The following is a 12,909-nucleotide window of genomic DNA, read 5'->3' as shown; positions in this document are numbered from 1 at the left end:
TAATTTTTGTATTTTTAGTAGAGACGGGGCTTTGCCAAGTTGGCCAGGCTGGGCTCAAACTCCTGACCTCAGGTGATCCGCCCGCTTTGGCCTCCCAAAGTATTGAGGTTACAGGCATGAGCCACCACACCCGACAGTGAGAAGCTTTCTGAAACAAGCAACCCTCTCTTCTTCTTTGTAAATGCCACCTATAAGCAACAATTTTCAGAGTAGGAGCTTAATATAGGCTGACGGTTGGAGTGAAAGACTGCTCAATACTGAGAGGGAACATAGCATTGAAGAAGGCTTTCTTTGAGTAAAGGGAATTAGAAGAGGGATTAAGCCAATAAAATGTAATGTCATGGAGACCACACAGAAGATGGGAGCCTTCACATGCAGGGTGAAATACGGCAGTGGCTGTGCTGTCAGGCTAGACCAAAAAACTATTATCCCATTAAAATGCTTCTCCTCTGGCTCCTTTGCAAGGTGGCAGAGCTGTAAAAATGTTGTGCATTATTTCCTGGCAAATCATGATGGAAATGCTGTGGAATTGTGCATGAGAACTTAAAGGATTCATCATGGTTTATTCCATTAAAATAAACACCAAAGAAAGTAATAATGGTATGCCATTTATTATGCAGTATTGTCAACCTTTTTATATGTTAAATGGAATCTCCACAGGCTTGCTAATGGTATATAGGCCATAAAGCCTTTAAACAATAATGTTTAACTGTATCTGAAATAGTGGAATCTTCTGGTGGTTGCATAGGTGGCCTGGTTTTTAAATCTTCTCAGTGAGAATATCAGAAGTGCTACAAAAGGCCTCTGGGATATTCTTTTTCAGAACAGGTGACAATCAGTCAACAAATACAAGGATTTGTCCTTGTCATGTATGATAGCATGTGTGCATGGGCAGGCATGATGACACCAGGCCTTTAAATTAACAAACCAAAAAAAAATAAAAATAAAAAAGTAAAGTTGGGACTAAGGTACACAAATTGCCCAAATCTGAACTGAACTTCCTTGTTAGGCTTTATTTTATTTTACTTCAACAGAGTCTCAAACCAAATTTATTTTTCATCAACCCCTGTAAAAGTAGTACTAATGTGTTGAAAAGAAATAGATAAGAAATGCTAAACTCTTTCCAATTATGAACCTGAAATGAACATATGTTTATTACATGTAAGTGACTGTCACTGATTTTCTTCTCCCACCACTCCCATCTTCATCTTAATTTCCTTCCCTTCTTTGGTTTTATCCTTCCTCTTCTCTTCCCCTTTGTTTACACTTTTTCCTTTCTCCAAGTTTGAGATACACTTTCTCCTTGTCAAGTGAGTAGCTTCAAAAATATAATAGTCCTCAGCAGAAAGGAATTTCAGAATATCATCGGACCTGAGCTCAGAGTTTGAGATTCAATTGCCCTTAAAAGACCACATAGATGATTATTGATCCAACTCCTAAACCTTAGTGCCTCATGCTCAGGGTAAGTGGTAGTGAGGAAACGTAAATTTCTATAGGGGAGAGCACCTACAAAAATTACCTCCTTTAGGTTACATGGTGGGATTCATCCCTGGAATGACAGAGGGATATTCCATTTCAGTTCTCCATGCATATGTGAAGCTATCAGTACATATAATGGTCAGGGCTCCATAGCCTTGGGTGTTAATACTTGGAGTGACTGATCTCATTATAAACCGTAATTTACTGTCTATACTTCCTTCCAACTTCATGAATACTGATTGGTGGGAACAGACCAATGCATTGTAGAATATAATTCCAACGGAGTAGTTTCCATGTATAATTTAAACATGTCATAGTATACCATGCCTAATACATTAAACTGTGCATGTGTCAAATGAAAAATTCTCTTATGAGAAATGAGCAAGTATTTATAAACAATTTGGCTGATGTTATGAGCAAAGACTTTCAAAATAAGGAGCCAAAAGTTTCCTTTTGGACTGTGAACTCTTGCAGTTTTCAATCAAAGTGAGCCCAAGTGGAACCTGGGAGAGCAGTAATGAATTGTTTTATTATTATTATTATTATTATACTTTAAGTTCTAGGGTACATGTGGATAACATGCAGGTTTGTTACATATGTATACTTGTGCCATGTTGGCGTGCTGCACCCATCAACTCATCATTTACATCAGGTATAACTCCCAGTGCAATCTCTCCCCTCTCCCCACTCCCCATAATAGGCCCCGGTGTATGATGTTCCCCTTCCCGAGTCCAAGTGATCTCATTGTTCAGTTCCCACCTATGAGTGAGAACATGCGGTGTTTGGTTTTCTGTTCTTGCGATAGTTTGCTGAGAATGATGGTTTCCAGCTGCATCCATGTCCCTACAAAGGACACAAACTCATCCTTTTCTATGGCTGCATAGTATTCCATGGTGTATATGTGCCACATTTTCTTAATCCAGTCTGTCACTGATGGACATTTGGGTTGATTCCAAGTCTTCGCTATTGTGAATAGTGCCACAATAAACATACGTGTGCATGTGTCTTTATAGCAGCATGATTTATAATCCTTTGGGTATATACCCAGTAATGGGATGGCTGGGTCATATGGTACTTCTAGTTCTAGATCCTTGAGGAATTGCCATACTGTTTTCCATAATGGTTGAACTAGTTTACAATCCCACCAACAGTGTAAAGGTGTTCCTATTTCTCCACATCCTCTCCAGCACCTGTTGTTTCCTGACTTTTTAATGATTGCCATTCTAACTGGTGTGAGATGGTATCTCATTGTGGTTTTGATTTGCATTTCTCTGATGGCCAGTGATGATGAGCATTTTTTCATGTGTCTGTTGGCTGTATGAATGTCTTCTTTTGAGAACTGTCTGTTCATACCCTTTGCCCACTTTTCGATGGGGTTGTTTGTTTTTTCTTGTAAATTTGTTTGAGATGTTTGTAGGTTCTGGATATTAGCCCTTTGTCAGATGAGTAGATTGCAAAAATTTTCTCCCATTTGGTAGGTTGCTTGTTCACTCTGATGGTAGTTTCTTTTGCTGTGCAGAAGCTCTTTAGTTTAATGAGATCCCATTTGTCAATTTTGGCTTTTGTTGCCATTGCTTTTGGTGTTTTAGACATGAAGTCCTTGCCCATGCCTATGTTCTGAATGGTATTACCTAGATTTTCTTCTAGGGTTTTTATGGTATTAGGTCTAACATTTAAGTCTCTGATCCATCTTGAATTAATTTTCGTATAAGGAGTAAGGAAAGGATCCAGTTTCAGCTTTCTACTTATGGCTAGCCAATTTTCCCAGCACCATTTATTAAATAGGGAATCCTTTCCCCATTTCTTATTTTTCTGACGTTTGTCAAAGATCAGATGGCTGTAGATGTGTGGTATTATTTCTGAGGATTCTGTTCTGTTCCATTGGTCTATATCTCTGTTTTGGTACCAGTACCATGCTGTTTTGGTTACTGTAGCCTTGTAGTATAGTTTGAAGTCAGGTAGCGTGATGCCTCCAGCTTTGTTCTTTTGACTTAGGATTGTCTTGGAGATGCGGGCTCTTTTTTGGTTCCATATGAACTTTAAAGCAGTTTTTTCCAATTCTGTGAAGAAACTCATTGGTAGCTTGATGGAGATGGCATTGAATCTATAAACAACTTTGGGCAGCATGGCCATTTTCACGATATTGATTCTTCCTATCCATGAGCATGGTATGTTCTTCCATTTGTTTGTGTCCTCTTTTATTTCACTGAGCAGTGGTTTGTAGTTCTCCTTGAAGAGGTCCTTTACATCCCTAGTAAGTTGGATTCCTAGGTATTTCATTCTCTTTGAAGCAATTGTGAATGGAAGTTCATTCATGATTTGGCTCTCTGTTTGTCTGTTACTGGTGTATACGAATGCTGGTGATTTTTGCACATTAGTTTTGTATCCTGAGACTTTGCTGAAGTTTCTTATCAGCTTAAGGAGATTTTGGGCTGAGACAATGGGGTTTTCTAAATATACAATCATGTCATCTGCAAACAGGGACAATTTGACTTCTTCTTTTCCTAACTGAATACCCTTGATTTCTTTCTCTTGCCTGATTGCCCTAGCCAGAACTTCCAACACTATGTTGAATAGGAGTGGTGAGAGAGGGCATCCCTGTCTTGTGCCAGCTTTCAAAGGGAATTTTTCCAGTTTTTGCCCATTCAGTATGATACTGGCTGTGGGTTTGTCATAAATAGCTCTTATTATTTTGAGATACATCCCATCAATACCGAATTTATTGAGCGTTTTTAGCATGAAGGGCTGTTGAATTTTGTCAAAGGCCTTTTCTGCATCTATTGAGATAATCATGTGGTTTTTGTCTTTGGTTCTGTTTATATGCTGGATTATGTTTATTGATTTGCATATGTTGAACAAGCCTTGCATCCCAGGGATGAAGCCCACTTGATCATGGTGGATAAGCTTTTTGATGTGCTGGTGGATCCAGTTTGCCAGTATTTTATTGAGGATTTTTGCATCAATGTTCGTCAGGGATATTGGTCTAAAATTCTCTTTTTTTGTTGTGTCTCTGCCAGGCTTTGGTATCAGGATGATGTTGGCCTCATAAAATGAGTTAGGGAGGATTCCCTCTTTTTCTATTGATTGGAATAGTTTCAGAAGGAATGGTACCAACTCCTCCTTATACCTCTGGTAGAATTCAGCTGTGAATCCATCTGGTCCTGGACTTTTTTTGGTTGGTAGGCTATTAATTATTGCCTCAATTTCAGAGCCTACTATTGGTCTATTCAGGGATTCAACTTCTTCCTGGTTTAGTCTTGGAAGAGTGTAAGTGTCCAGGAAATTATCCATTTCTTCTAGGTTTTCCAGTTTATTTGCGTAGAGGTGTTTATAGTATTCTCTGATGGTAGTTTGTATTTCTGTGGGGTCGGTGGTGATATCCCCTTTATCATTTTTTATTGCGTCGATTTGATTCTTCTCTCTTTTCTTCTTTATTAGTCTTGCTAGTGGTCTATCAATTTTGTTGATCTTTTCAAAAAACCAACTCCTGGATTCATTGATTTTTTGGAGGGTTTTTTGTGTCTCTCTCTCCTTCAGTTCTGCTCTGATCTTAGTTATTTCTTGCCTTCTGCTAGCTTTTGAATGTGTTTATTCTTGCTTCTCTAGTTCTTTCAATTGTGATGTTAGAGTGTCAATTTTAGATCTTTCCAGCTTTCTCTTGTGGGCATTTAGTGCTATAAATTTCCCTCTACACACTGCTTTAAATGTGTCCCAGAGATTCTGGTATGTTGTATCTTTGTTCTCATTGGTTTCAAAGAACATCTTTATTTCTGCCTTCATTTCGTTGTGTACCTAGTAGTCATTCAGGAGCAGGTTATTCAGTTTCCATGTAGTTGAGTGGTTTTGATTGAGTTTCTTAGTCCTGAGTTCTAGTTTGATTGCACTGTGGTCTGAGAGACAGTTTGTTATAATTTCTGTTCTTGTACATTTGCTGAGGAGTGCTTTCCTTCCAATTATGTGGTCAATTTTGGAATAAGTGTGATGTGGTGCTGAGTAGAATGTATATTCTGTTGATTTGGGGTGGAGAGTTCTGTAGATGTCTATTAGGTCTGCTTGCTGCAGAGATGAGTTCAATTCCTGGATATCCTTGTTAATTTTCTGTCTCGTTGATCTGTCTAATGTTGACAGTGGGGTGTTGAAGTCTCCCATTATTATTGTATGGGAGTCTAAGTCTCTTTGTAAGTCTTTAAGCACTTGCTTTATGAATCTGGGTGCTCCTGTATTGGGTGCATATATATTTAGGATAGTTAGCTCTTCCTGTTGAATTGATCCCTTTACCATTATATAATGGCCTTCTTTGTCTTTTTTGATCTTTGATGGTTTAAAGTCTGTTTTATCAGAGAGTAGTATTGCAACCCCTGCTTTTTTTTTTGTTCTCCATTTGCTTGGTAGATCTTCCTCCATCCCTTTATTTTGAGTCTATGTATGTCTTTGCATGTGAGATGGATCTCCTGAATACAGCAAACTGATGGGTCTTGACTCTTTATCCAGTTTGCCAGTCTGTGTCTTTTAATTGGAGCATTTAGTCCATTGACATTTAAGGTTAATATTGTTATGTGTGAACTTGATCCTGCCATTATGATATTAACTGGTTATTTTGCTCCTTAGTTGATGCAGTTTCTTCCTAGCATCGATGGTCTTTACATTTTGGCATGTTTTTACAATGGCTGGTATTGGTTGTTCCTTTCCATGTTTAGTGCTTCCTTCAGGGTCTCTTGTAAGGCAGGCCTGGTGGTGACAAAATGTCTAAGGATTTGCTTATCTGTAAAGGATTTTATTTCTCCTTCACTTATGAAATGTAGCTTGGCTGGATATGAAATTCTGGGTTTAAAATTCTTTTCTTTAAGAATGTTGAATATTGGCCCCAACTCTCTTCTGGCTTGTAGAGTTTCTGCCGAGAGATCTGCTGTTAGTCTGATGGACTTCCCTTTGTGGGTAACCCGACCTTTCTCTCCGGCTGCCCTTAAGATTTTTTCCTTCATTTGAACTTTGGTGAATCTGGCAATTATGTGTCTTGGAGTTTCTCTCCTTGAGGAGTATCTTTGTGGCATTCTCTGTATTTCCTGAATTTGAATGTTGGCCTGCTGTACTAGGTTGGGGAAGTTCTCCTGGATGATATCCTGAAGAGTGTTTTCCAACTTGGTTCCATTTTCCCCCTCACTTTCAGGCACCCCAATCAGACATAGATTTGGTCTTTTTACATAGTCCCATACTTCTTGCAGGCTTTATTCATTTCTTTTTCTTCTTTTTTCTTTAGACTTCTCTTCTCGCTTCGTTTCATTCATTTGATCCTCAATCGCTGATACTCTTTCTTCCAGTTGATCGAGTTGGTTACTGAAGCTTGTGCATTTGTCACGTATTTCTCATGTCATGGTTTTCATCTCTGTCCATTTGTTTATGGCCTTCTCTGCATTAATTATTCTAGTTATCAATTCTTCCACTCTTTTTTCAAGATTTTTAGTTTCTTTGCACTGGGTACGTAATTCCTCCTTTAGCTCTGAGAAGTTTGATGGACTGGAGCCTTCTTCTCTCATCTCGTCAAAGTCATTCTCCCTCCAGCTTTGATCCGTTGCTGGTGATGAGCTGCGTTCCTTTGCAGGGGGTGATGTGCTCTTATTTTTTGAATTTCCAGCTTTTCTGCCCTGCTTTTTCCCCATCTTTGTGGTTTTATCTGCCTCTGGTCTTTGATGATGGTGACGTACTGATGGGGTTTTGGTGTGGGTGTCCTTCCTGTTTGTTAGTTTTCCTTCTAACAGTCAGGACTCTCAGCTGTAGGTCTGTTGGAGATTGCTTGAGGTCCACTCCAGACCCTGTTTGCTTGAGTATAAGCAGCAGAGGCTGCAGAAGATAGAATATTGCTGAACAGCGAGGGTACCTGTCTGATTCTTGCTTTGGAAGGTTCCTCTCAGGGGTGTACTCCACCGTGTGAGGTGTGGGGTGTTGGTCTGCCCCTAGTGGGGGATGTCTCCCAGTTAGGCTACTCAGGGATCAGGGACCCACTTGAGCAGACAGTCTGTCCCTTCTCAGATCTCAACCTCCGTGTTGGAAGATCCACTGCTCTCTTCAAAGCTGTCAGACAGAGTCGTTTGCATCTGCAGAGGTTTCAGTTGCTTTTTGTTGTTGTTGTTGTTGTTTAGCTGTGCCCTGTCCCCAGAGGTGGAGTCTACAGAGACTGGCAGGCCTCCTTGAGCTGCTGTGAGCTCCACCCAGTTCGAGCTTCCCAGCCGCTTTGTTTATCTACTTAAGCCTCAGCAATGGCGGGCGCCCGTCCCCCAGCCTCGCTGCTGCCTTGCTGGGAGATCGCAGACTGCTGTGCTAGAAATGAGGGAGGCTCCGTGGGTGTGGGACACTCCCGGCCAGGTGTGGGATATAGTCTCCTGGTGTGCCTGTTTGCTAAGATCCTTGGTAGAGCGCAGTATTGGGGTGGGAGTCACCCGATTTTCCAGGTGTTGTGGGTCTCAGTTCCCCTGGCTAGGAAAAGGGATTCCCTTCCCCCTTGAGCTTCCCATATGAGGCAATGCCTTGCCCTGCTTCAGCTCTGGCTGGTCGGGCTGCAGCAGCTGACCAGCAATGATTGTCAGGCACTCCCTAGTGAGATAAACCCAGTACCTCAGTTGAAAATGCAGAAATCACCTGTCTTCTGTGTCACTCGCGCTGGGAGTTGGAGACTGGAGCTGTTCCTATTCGGCCATCTTGCTCCGCCTCATGAATTGTTTAAATTAGATGAATGTACAATAGTATTAAATATCTGGTGGGCTTTAAAGCACCAGAAACAGGAATTCTTTTTGTCATGCAGCAGCAGAACAATTTGTTATTTCAGTAAACACATGAATCAGTTCCAGCAGAATAGATATATATTGTTTGAAGATGGATCAGGGTTTTTTCAACTTAAAAAAATAGCAAAGGTGGTTTCTGTTAAAGTTGCTGCAGGGAAAATTCCAGTGACCCAATCCTTGTTCCCATATTTGTTAAAGGAGTATAAATATCTTGTGGTTAGAGATAGTGTAGGAAAGAGGGAGATATAGTTGGTAATCAATAAATTGCAGTTATAGTAATTAAGAAAGCATTTGCCTGGTAAATTCAGAGTATTAACTAAATTGCAGGGGCAAATTAAAAGTGCAAAATATGCCTATCTGACATCACTTGTTTGCAATTGATTGGATCATTTAAATAATGCATACAAATAAATAGAGCCCTTTCCTACAAGTTTTGCATAACAAGGCAAAACTTGACCAGATTCCATCCATGTGTATTTGGCAATACTTTATAATATTGAGCACTCCTAGACCTAGTTAGGAGAAGAGACAGTGCAGTGCTGGCGTCCAGCTGCTGGGTTTCAAACTCCACCTCCACTGCTGACTGGCTGGGTGCATTTAGCTCACCTCTCTGTGCTGCCCAGCTCATTTCATCTGAGAAGCAAGGGACAATCATGGCACATATTTCATAAATCTGAAGCTAGGATTAAATCTAATCCTTGCAGAGCAGGTAGAGTTAGGAAGTGCTCAATAGATGCTTATTACTTTAAGTGTTCTTAGTCTAAGAGAGATTTGGGCAGTAATGGAAAGTTAGAAGAATCTACCCTGATAATGTAGGGTAACGTTCCGTCTTGGGGGCATTTTAGAAGATAACTGGCCATGGAAAGAGATGGAAAACTACTAAATGTAACCCTTTATTATTCCACATAAACTGAAAAATGTCAAAGGTACTTGAGATTTCCTCTCCTCTCATCCAATGTCTCTAACCCTAGAATAGAGAAATTTAGAAGCTTTATCGGATCATAGAGACACGGATAGGTTTAGCAACGATTGGGGGATCTAAGAGCTGGTTGATTAGAAATACACAACTTTTGTCACCTAACAAATTAAGTTGGCTTAGTATTGAGGGGAACACTTCGGTGAGTCTAGGCTGAAGTCCAAGATCTCCCTTTAATGCAGAGAACAGATGGTGGAACAATAAGTCCAAAGACCATTAACGTCCTGCAGATATTCTTGACTTCTAGAATTCTGCCAGAATCATCAGTAGTTCACGCACATGAGTCTGTTCCCCCTTGAGAGTTCAGACAGGATGTGTTCTCATTAAGTTAAAGATAAAAAGATTAGGTTCACTGGAGAAAATGTTTTGTGGGTATCTTCAATTAAATCTCTGCAGTTTATAACTATGTATTTAATTTCCTCCCACAGAGACTAGTAAAGAACTACAACACCTTGGAGTCCCACGAGCATTTTATGACACAAGGAGCCCACGAAACAGATTGGAAAAAGGGGAAAGCCTGCAGAATAGATGGCAACTTCACTAACATCTTTATTTATTTTTTAAAAATTGTATCTATTCCTATGCTCTAATGATCTAGAATTTTCAGCGAATCCCTGGGAAACTTAAAGAATGCTGTGAGAGCATTCTTGTTTAAATATTTAAGAAAAGAGACATTTACTTTCATAAAGAAGAACATATGGCCTTGTTTGTTACTGTGAATCCTTGGTTCTAACTACTGCTGTCACCCAGGCATGTGTTCCCAACATTAACCTTTGTCTGAACTATTCTTATCCCTATGTAGGTGTATTCTATATCTGCATCTTCCATTAAGCCTTCAACTAACCATTTAACACACACACACACACTCTCACACACACACACACACGCACACACAAATTGGCCCCCAAGTATTTTTAGGTTTCAAGCCTCTTGTTTTTCACATGTTAGACTCATGGACCTTATATTTAAGTATATTTTCTGCACCTGCTGTCTGCCCAGATCTCTCCCTTAATTGACCTGAGGTCTCTCCTCTCTCTGATGCTGAAGGGTCTACTTAGGGTGAAGGGATTTTCTATACTGTGGTGATTACAAAAATGTATGATTGAAGTTTATTATATGTCAATGATGTCCTGGTTTTTTAATAACGGGATTTATCCTAATAACCTTGAAATAAATAAAATACAACATTCATCTTTTGTGGCTTACTAAAAAATAGCTGTTAATGGACACTGTATCCCCTTTAAAATTTTCTTCTTTTTTTACTTTGTTCATACACCTCTCCATGGAAATCCCAAATATTAATTGAAAAAAAACGGTGTTAGTTTTCTTTGAGATAATAAAATTTTAATGTGTTGTAATAAGTAAAGAGGAAAATACGTTTATGAAACAAATTACTATTAGAAACCTGTTTTCGAAGAGTTTTTCTTTCCCATTACATGATGGATGAATTTACATACACATACAGGCAAAAAAGCTGTAATCCTAAATTGTTTGGTCCTGATGAAAAAAGATCATTTTTAGGAAATCAAATTTGAGTAGATAAATCTACATGTATGACCAAACTGATCAAACTATTACAAAATCAATGATCGTAAGACTTAAGATAATTATATATGAAAATAATTCCTGCACATACATTGTGAAAATTTAGTCTTTCTCCAAGCTCAGTGCCTAATCCCACTCAAGGATGATCACTTGGAGTGGAGCCTTGTCAATACCCAACATGTTCCTTGCATGTTGTGCACAGATAAACACACAAGTATGAAGTTTATATATCAATCCTCTCTTTTAGAACAGAAACAGGAGTATAGCAGATAGCATTGTTCTGACCTAGATTCTTTTAAAAAACTCTATGAACAAATATGGAAGCACTTTCTGCTTTTTGAAAAATTTTTTAGGTGATTATATGGTGTAGCCTATATATATTCTCTATACCGTATAAAAGGAGTGGTCAAATTATGGCTACAGATCTACTGCCTGTTTTTCTAAATAAAGCTTTATTGGAACACAGCCACATCCATTTATTTACTGTTTCCTATGGCTGCTTTTGCACTTCTATGACAGGGTTGAGTAGTTGCAACAGAGACTGTACGTCCCACAAGCCTGAAGTATTCCTGTCTGACCTTTTAAGAAACTGTTTGCTGATCCCTGCAACATACAGTAGTCTCTTGGGATTGGTTTCAGGACTCCTAAATACCAAAATCCGTGCATGCTCAAGTCCTTCTGTCAGCCCTGGGTAACCCACAAAAAGAGGGCCCTCTGTGTGCCCTGATTTTGCATCCTGTGGATATGCGTAATGGGTTGAAAAAAATCCACAGGTAAGTGGACTTGTGCCGTTGGAATCCATATTGTTCAAGGGTCAACTTTAATATGATATGAAGGGAGATATGATGTATAGAAAAGTGCACATAAGTATATAACATGATGAACATTAACAAACTGAACATACCCGTGTCACTGGCACCCAGATCAAGAAACATAATCTTGCCAGCATCTTCTCCAACTTGCTTCTAGTCGATATCGGCAGTATTCTTGTAATATTCCATTGTTTGTTTGGATCGATCTTAATTTGTTAAATTATTTCCTTAATCATGGGAACTGTAATGATTTCTTTTTGGTTACATATGATACTTGATTTAACACCTTCATACCTATTTTCTTATACTTTAGGGGCTATATATGCAGGATAATTTACTAGAAGCAGAATTTTGGAGTCAAAGAAAATGAATATTTAAAATTATAATTATTACCATGTTGCACTCTAAAGAGGTTTTGTCACTTTCATACACTACAGCGGAGTATCAGAAGGCCTTCCACACTAAATGAGCCAATAGTTTAATCTTTGCCTTCTGCTAATTGGAAATTGTGTTTCATTTTAATCTTAATGTTCTCTGTTTTAATTTGGAGTGAAGTTATGTATTTTTTCATTTGTTACAAATAATTTTGTTTCTTTGGGGGGAGGTAATTCTATGACAACTTTTTTCAAATTTTCTTGTAGTAATTGATCTGTTAGATGTTTTGTCCTTTGTAAGGGAGAATGGTTTATTTACAGTTTCTTAGGTTAATACTCATCGTATCCAATCTGCAAACATTTTTATTTAGGGATGAACAAAGCTTTTATTCATGATTCATTTGACTTTCCTCTGTATATGTGACTATTTCTCAGTTCTCATTTCTAATGCTGTATGTTTATGTTTTATTGTGTTGTTTCTTTATATACATTTCTTTTCTCAAGAAGAAAAGCTCTTGGATCCATTTACTTATTTAATAGTATTTTTTTGTTCTACTAATTTGTTGTTTTAATTTTTCCAAATTACTTTCTACACTCTGCTTTCTTTGGATTATTTTACTGTTTACCTCTTCATCTTTTTAATTTTAATGATTAACTCAATTATTTAAATTACTTTCTATTTAGAAATTTAATATTTAAAGCTATGAATTTTCCTATAATGCTGTTAGCTGGCTGCAGCACTAAAATTCTGATACTTAGTGCAATCAATATTCATATTTCCTAGATATTGTGTAATTTGACTTTTGATTTTCTTTTTCAGCCAAAGATTATTATTAAAAAGTTTTCAGAAACATCAGTGGTTTGATATTTTTCTTGTCTATTTGCATTATTAACTTCTAAATTTTTAAAATGTTATCTGAAAATGTATATAAGAGGCCAATTTGGGG

The sequence above is a fragment of the Papio anubis genome, chromosome 10 (genome assembly GCF_008728515.1).
Source record: "Papio anubis isolate 15944 chromosome 10, Panubis1.0, whole genome shotgun sequence".
NCBI classification, from domain to species: domain Eukaryota; kingdom Metazoa; phylum Chordata; class Mammalia; order Primates; family Cercopithecidae; genus Papio; species Papio anubis.
This window is presented reverse-complemented; position numbering follows the sequence as displayed.